At 49.0% G+C, this 7,371-nt stretch overlaps 1 long non-coding RNA gene across 1 annotated transcript; it reads right to left on the bottom strand.

Annotated features, from left to right (window-relative positions):
• Positions 1-204: 204 nt before the first annotated feature.
• On the bottom strand, positions 205-6,953 carry LOC138419391 (uncharacterized). The gene is made up of 3 exons (XR_011248953.1): positions 6,866-6,953; positions 4,183-4,297; positions 205-2,250 (listed from the first exon to the last, which is right to left on the bottom strand). It is a non-coding gene; the product is annotated as an uncharacterized lncRNA (long non-coding RNA).
• Between the last annotated feature and the right edge of the window lie 418 nt (positions 6,954-7,371).

A 7,371-nucleotide genomic window follows, 5' to 3' on the forward strand; every position in this document is an offset into this window, starting at 1 on the left:
GTGAGCGGCGGGGGAGGCATATTTGTTTCTGCTTTATCGTTTCTCTCCTGCTCTCATGCAAAGAATCACCTGTCCAAAAATTAAAATAAGCAAGAGCATCTAGAAAGTCAGAGCCGCTGATACAAAGTCCAGCTTGCACCCAAATTGCTTCAGTGAAAGGTGGACGATATGATTACCAAAGTAAAGTGACAAACAACAGCAAAGTGCTTCTCCGCGGGAAAAGTAGACCCAGGAGCAACTTTAATAACCCTAATAGAACCATCCGTGTTCCTATGAGCCCTGTTGGAACAAACAATGAACTGTCTTAATATATAAAGCACTGAGGGAAGGGCGGCCAGCCCCCGAGGCAGGCAATATGCATGCAGTTACGGCCGCTCCCGCTGTTGTATGGAAGAAACCAACACGGTGTTGTAAAGCAGTTTTCCTCCAATTAAGAGATAAATAAGCAAAAAGAATTAAATTGTCAATAAAGAAAAAAGTAAGTATCTCAAGGGAATAATAAACTGCAATAATTAACAAGTGAATCATCACGGGAAATGCAAAAAGAAAAAAAGGAATATTACTCAGCCATAAAAAAAGAATGAAATAATGCCGTTTGCAGCACCATAGATGGACCTAGAGATGATCATACTGAATTAAATGGGTCAGAGACAAGTATTACATGGTATCGTTTATATTCAGAACCTAAAATATTATATAAACGAACTTATTTACAAAACAGAAATACAAATGAAAATACAAAAAACAAAATGGAGATATACCCACAGATATAGAGAACAAATTTACGGTGACCATAGCGTAAACGTGGGGAAGGGTGAGGGATAAAGCAGGAGTCTGGGATTAACCGATCCACGCTCCTGCATATAAAATAAATAAATTCAATTTTTAAGTTACTTTTTTGTGCTTTAGGTGTATGTTTACTAATATGGCAACCTGCAGGTAACAGGCCAATCCAGGCAGTATAATTAAGAGACCTGTTAATGAGATAAGTAGGTAATATATATGCAGGTCTAGTAACTATTTTTTTTTAAGCCTCATTAACTGCTAGGGGTGGGCTGGACCGGGCAGGCTCAGTAGTTGCCATGGGAACCGCAGCTGGAGGGGGAAGGAGGGGCTGGGAAGGGGGCGGAGAGAGCCCCAGCGACTGGGACTCTGGACTCCAAGAGAGAGTCTTGGAAGTGGGGGAGGAGAGAGGAGGGGAGGGGTCACAGCTGGAACTGGGTGGCCCCAGGGGTGTTTACAGAGTGAAGAATGAAATGCAGGGTCTGCGTTGAGCAGTTCAGCTCGGGGAATAATCTTTTCTAGCTCATTGTGTCCTTGCAAATATCAGATGATGTTTATAAAGCATATGGTGCATTTCTGGCGTTTCCATGGTGACAGGCAGACACACTGCCAGAGAATCACCTGTTCTGATGGTGGAATGGACCTGATAAAAACGCAGACTCTTGAGGCTTACCTTAGCCCAAGGAAGTAACTCTCTTGGTTAGAGAACTGTACCTCTTCTCGAGGTGTAGCAGGAATCTCTCTTAGCCTTCTGTCTGTCCGTCTCTCTATCCATCTATCTGTATGAATATACGTGATTTGTTTGCTGTTCAATACTGGCTGAATTAAAATTATTCTCCGTTGACTGTCATCTCCCACCCACTACAGTGTGTCCCATGAAAGCAGAGGTCTTTCCATCTGCTTCCTTCAATGCGTGGAAAATCACAGTTCTGGCTTGAATGGGGTCTCCCAAGACTAAGATTTTGAAGTCCTAGCCCCTAGTCCCCCAGAATGTGACTGTGTCTGGAGACAGGGTTTTTAAAGAGGTGATTAAGTTAGAACAGGGTCATTAGGATGGCTTTTAATCCCTCCTGTGGTTGTTCAGTTGCTCGGTCGTGCCCCACTCTTAGCGACCCCATGGACTGCAGCACGCCAGGCCTCCCTGTCCATCACCAGCTGCCGGAGCTTGCTCACATTCATGTCCATCGAGTCCGTGATGCCATCCAACCATCTCATCCTCTGTTGTCCCCTTCTTCTCCTGCCCTCAATCTTTCCCAGCATCAGGGTCTTTTCCAAGGAGTCAGTTCTTCTCATCAGGTGGCCAAAGGATTGGAGTTTCAGCTTCAGCATCAGTCCTGCCAATGAATATTCAGGACTGATTTCCTTTAGGATGGATTGATTAGATCTCCTTGCAGTCCAAGGGACTCTCAAGAATCTTCTCCACCACCACAGTTCGAAGCATCAATTCTTCAGCGTTCTCTGGTGTTCCTATAAAAAGAGGAGATTATCAAGAGGGAGGGGACATAGGTATACCTATGGCTGATCCCTGTTGATGTATAGCAGAAACCAACACAATATTATAATTATCCTTCAATTAAAAATAAATATTTTTAAGAGGTGATTAGAACATAGACACGCTGAGAGAAGACCGTGGCCATTTACAAGTAGAGTCTTCAGAAGAAACCAAGGCTGCTGACACCTTGATCTTGAGCTGCCAGAATGAGGAGAAACTCAATTTCTGTCGGAAGGCCCACCCCCCACCCCCAGTCTGTGGTACTTTGTTATAACAGCCCTAGCAACCTAACACAGTCACCCTTTTTTTTTTTTTTAAGTTTGTGGTTAAAAAGCAAGAAACAGTCTGAAAACATGTGCGTAGAATTGATGGGAAAGCAATTACTTAACATCTTAGAACCACCATAAAGTCTACAAATATTGATAATAGATGCTGGAGAGTGTGCGGGGAGCAGGGGACCCTCCTACACTTTTGGTGGGACTGTAAGTTGGAGCAGCCACCATGGCGCACAGTACAGAGGTTCCCTAAAAACTTGAAGACAGAGGTAGCCTATGGTCCCGCAGTCCCGCTCCTGGGCGTAAGTCTGCGGAAAAACATGGTTCGGAAGGATACGTGCAGCCCAGAGTTGTCTGCAACGCTGCCTCCAGGAGCCAGCCCAACGTCCATCCACGGAGGGGCGGATAAAGAAGATGTGCGTTTGCACACTGGAATATCGGTCAGCCACGAAGAAGAATGAGGTTCCGCCATTCGCCGCAGCTCGGAAGGGCTGCAGATTTCCACACTAGCGCAAGTGAAGCGACTCGGAGGAAGACCAGCGTCGTATGGGACCATTTCTATGTGGAAGCGTGAAGGATACGAATGAACTTACAGAACAGAAATATGACTCACAGGCATAGAAAACAAACTTATGGGTACCAAAGGGTAAAAAGGGGAGGGATAAATTAGAAGTTTGAGATTAACAGGTACACCCTGTTATATATAAATAGATAATCAACAAGGTCCCACTGTATAGCACAGGGAACTCAATATCTTATAATAATCAATAATGGAAAAAATATTGTATTATAGGAAATTATAAAATATATAAGATACATAAAAATTCTTCCCAGGTAGTGCAGTGGTAAAGAATCCACCAGCAATGCAGGAGATGAGAGTCCCCTTCCTGGACTGGGAAGATCCCCTGGAGAAGGAAATAGCAACCCACTCCAGTACTCTTGCCTGCAAAGTGCCATGGACAGAGGAGCCTGGCGGGCTACAGTCCATGGAATTGAAGTCAGACTCAACTTAGCTAGTAAACAACAACCACGTAGACACATACGTATAACTGAATCAATTTGCCATCCTAAAACGTTGTGAACCAACCACACTTCAATAAAAATAAATAAATGGGGAAAAAGCTTATATTAGAAACTCTTTAAACAAAACCCTGCAGGACTCAAACAACCTGAACTTTGGAGACCCATGAGTGAATTCCGGCAGAAATGCCGATCCACAGACTGGGTCTGTGCTTCCCAGTATCTAGTGGGAATCCCATCCGGCTGTCCCCCGCGAGAGTGTGGGCAGTGGTCAGGAGGAAACACGTGGCCTTGGGGTGAGTGGTGGGAAATGGCAGCATCGTTCCCTCTTCACTGCCCCTCCCCTGCAGCCCGTGGGCATCCCACACTCCCCAAAGGAGCCAGAGTGAGAGCTTGAAGCCCTCACGCAGACCCGGCGGCTTCCCCTCTGCCACCCAAACATGCGTCTTTGCAGTGGACTTTCCAGGGGCTATAGAATGAAACCCCATGTCCTCACCGGGACAACATCCTGGAGGAGGAATCTGCAAGCATCTACAAAACTCGCAGGCGCACTTTCCCTCTGGCCTGCAGGCCACTGATCAATACTTAATCTAAACCACAAGCGCACGCAACCTTGAATCTGCAGCGGCTCCCTGAGTTCATCCAAGAGTCAGAACAGAATTTGGGTGGAAGGACATCTGTGCAGTCATGGATCGTTCACTGCCCCGGGGCATTGTCGTCGTCATTTCTGTAGCAGAAACACACCAGAAATGCGTCAGGAAGTCAGCCTGTGAGATTGCAGCAGAGGCGCGCGTGGAACAGTCCATAGCCGTTAAGAATGCAGAACATCTTTGTGGCTGCAAGGACATCAAACCCATCCATCCTAAAGAGAATCCACCCTGAAGATTCACTGGGAGGACGGATGCTGAAGCTGAGGCTCCAAAACTTTGGCCACCTGATGGGAAGAGCCAACTCATTGGAAAAGACCCTGACGCTGGGAAAGATTGAAGGCGGGAGGAGAAGGGGGTGGCAGAGGATGAGATGGTTGGATGGCGTCACCGACTCGATGGACATGAGTGTGAGTAAACTGCGGGAGATGGTGATGGACGAGGGGGCCTGGCGTGCTTGCAGCCCATGGGGCCGCGTAGAGTCGGACACGACTGAGCGACTGAACAGAAACAGCTTTGTGCCTCAACGCGGGATCAAGACGTGGTGTGAAGTGATGAGGGCGAAGTGTCAAACAGCGCAACGCCAGCCACGCTGTGTGTCTGTGAAAAGAGACAGAAGGGTGTGAGCATCAAGGTATATGTTGCCGCCGATTCACGTATAGAACACTCTGCAGGGAGACCTAGGAACTGGCAGCCGGGTTTGTCTCAAGAGCAAGTGTTGGTAAGCTTTTTCTCTAAAGGGCAGGTACTCAGCTCTGCCCCTGGGATGGCAAAAGCGGCCACAGATAGTTGTTAAGGAATGGAAATGACTGTGTCCCAATAAAGCTTTATTTACAAGCGTAGGTGGAGCCAGGTGTGAGCAGATGGAGGGCGATTTCCCCTTTTTATTTACTTTATTGAACTTTAGTTGAGGTACAATGTGGTGTTAGTTTCGGGCGCACAGCACAGTGATTCAGTTACACACATAAATAATAGCCTGCTTTGGCTAGCTAACCCCAAACTCCCGATCCTCCCCTGCCCCGTGGAGACCACTAGTGTGTTCTCTGTGTCTGTGAGTCTCTTTGTGTTTTGTAAACAAGTGTGATTGTATCATAGCTTAGATTCCACGTGTAAGTGGGTATCATCTGACGACTTTGTTTTTCTAACTGACTTCCCCCGGCATGGTGATGTCTAGGCCCATCCGTGGTGCCGCAAAAGCCACTGTGGGATTCTTTCTCACCGTTGACTAATGTTCCATTGTCTATGCACGCCTTCCCGACCTGTTCCTCCGTCGGTGGACGCAGAGTTACTCCCTTGTCTTGGCTGCAGTGAACACCTGAGGGGCATCTGTCTCATCGAATTAGAGTTTTGTCTGGATATGTGCCCTGGGGTGGGATTACTGGATCATATGGTAACTCTGTTTTCAGTTTTCAAGGCACTGTTCTCCGTGGTGGCTGCACCAAGGTACATTTACAGGATGTTTCTGGGGGCTGGGTTTTCTGATCCCTGGGCTGGAGCGTGAAAACTAGGGCAGGAGCGTCGGGCCAGAAAGAGAAACACACCCTCCTGGTTCCCTTCCACGCAGCTCTTCGAATCCTCCAACGACGCCTACGGGAGAGGAACTGTTTTTATCCTCAACACACAGGGTTGGAAACCTCTCTTTAGAAAATTGCACAAGAACGCAGCTGGGAAGTGGGGGAGCCAACACACACCCACGCCGAGTGACTCCACAGTCTGATGGTGGCCACGTGTCACTACCCGGCGCTCCCCCGCGAGCAACCAGCCTTCTGGCTCCAGCCTGGAAGGAGGGAAAAGACCGGCTGGCAAGGAGAGGGGAGTCGGGGCTCCCTTCCATCTCCCCGATCCAGGTTTCGGGGCTGAAGTGCAAGGGGCCTGGGGAATTTTAAACTTGGGTTTGGTCTCAAGTCAGTCCATATAAGCCGCTCGAGTTGCTGGAAGTCGGGTTTTCCTCACTGAGGGACTCCTTGCTCCACAAAAGGCTCTGATGGCAGCATTTCAAGTTCCCTAGATTGCAGATTTTCGGTCCTCCTGAGGACACGGGTTCCCAGGCTGTTTATACATTCACTCCCGGTTTCATCCATCACTGCCTGCGTTTCGGTTTTTGTTTGTTGGTTTTTTCTTTTGTCGTGCGTTTGACTTGGCTGCCCCGGGTCTCAGCTGTGGCACTGGGAGTGCCGGTCTTTGTTGAGGCATGAGGGTCGGGTGTTTTTTAGTTGGGGTATGCAAACTCTTAGTTGCAGCTAAGATATAGTTCTTACTTATCTTACTATCTTAAGATATATAGTAACATATAGTTCCCCAACCAGGGATCCAACCTGGGCCCGCTACACTGGAAGTGCAGGGTCTTAGCCACTGCGCCACCAGAGTGAAAGTGTTAGCTGTTCAGTCATGTCTGACCCTTTACAACCCCATGGACTGTAGCCCACCAGGCTGCTCCATCCGTGGGATTCTCCAGGCAAGAACACTGGCGTGGGGAGCCATTCCCTCCTCCAGGAGATCTCCCCGACCCAGGGATTGAACCCAGGTCTCCTGCACTGAAGGCCAATGCTTTATCATCTGGACCCCCAGGGAAGCCCCAATCGCCAGCGTGTTTTAAGGGAACAAAAGCGGCCAGAGCTGGTCAGTGTTTTACGTGCTACCCCCCTTACCTTGGCTTCGCAGGCAACACAGTGGTAAAGAATCCATCTGCAGTGTAGGAGCCGGAGGTTCAGTCCCTGGGTCGGGAAGGTCCCCTGGAGGAGGAAATGGCAACCCGCTGCAGTACTCTCGCCTGGAGAGTCCCGTGCACAGAGGCGCCTGGCGGGCCGCAGTCCATGGGCTCGCAGAGTCTGACACGAGCAAGCGCACGCATGTTACCGTGACAGAGGAACTGTGTTTCTCCCATCATTGACGCAGGAAGGAATCAAAGCACAGAGAGACTGAATAAGCCTCCGCCGGACACACAGCCCGTCAGGACCCACACTCAGTTCTCTCGAAACCCGCTTCTGTCAGCGGACAAGGTCTACTGATAGCCTCAGGTGCCCGAGTGTCTCCTGATCTCCTGGCATCCCTGACCCTCCCCTCCTGAGCCCTTCCACCAATGGGCTGGACCCCACCCCTTCAGCACCATCCCAGAGTTATAGAAAGGCCCCCGAGACTACGTGCACCTCGGATC

This window comes from Ovis canadensis, chromosome 14 (genome assembly GCF_042477335.2).
Source record: "Ovis canadensis isolate MfBH-ARS-UI-01 breed Bighorn chromosome 14, ARS-UI_OviCan_v2, whole genome shotgun sequence".
Lineage (NCBI taxonomy): Eukaryota > Metazoa > Chordata > Mammalia > Artiodactyla > Bovidae > Ovis > Ovis canadensis.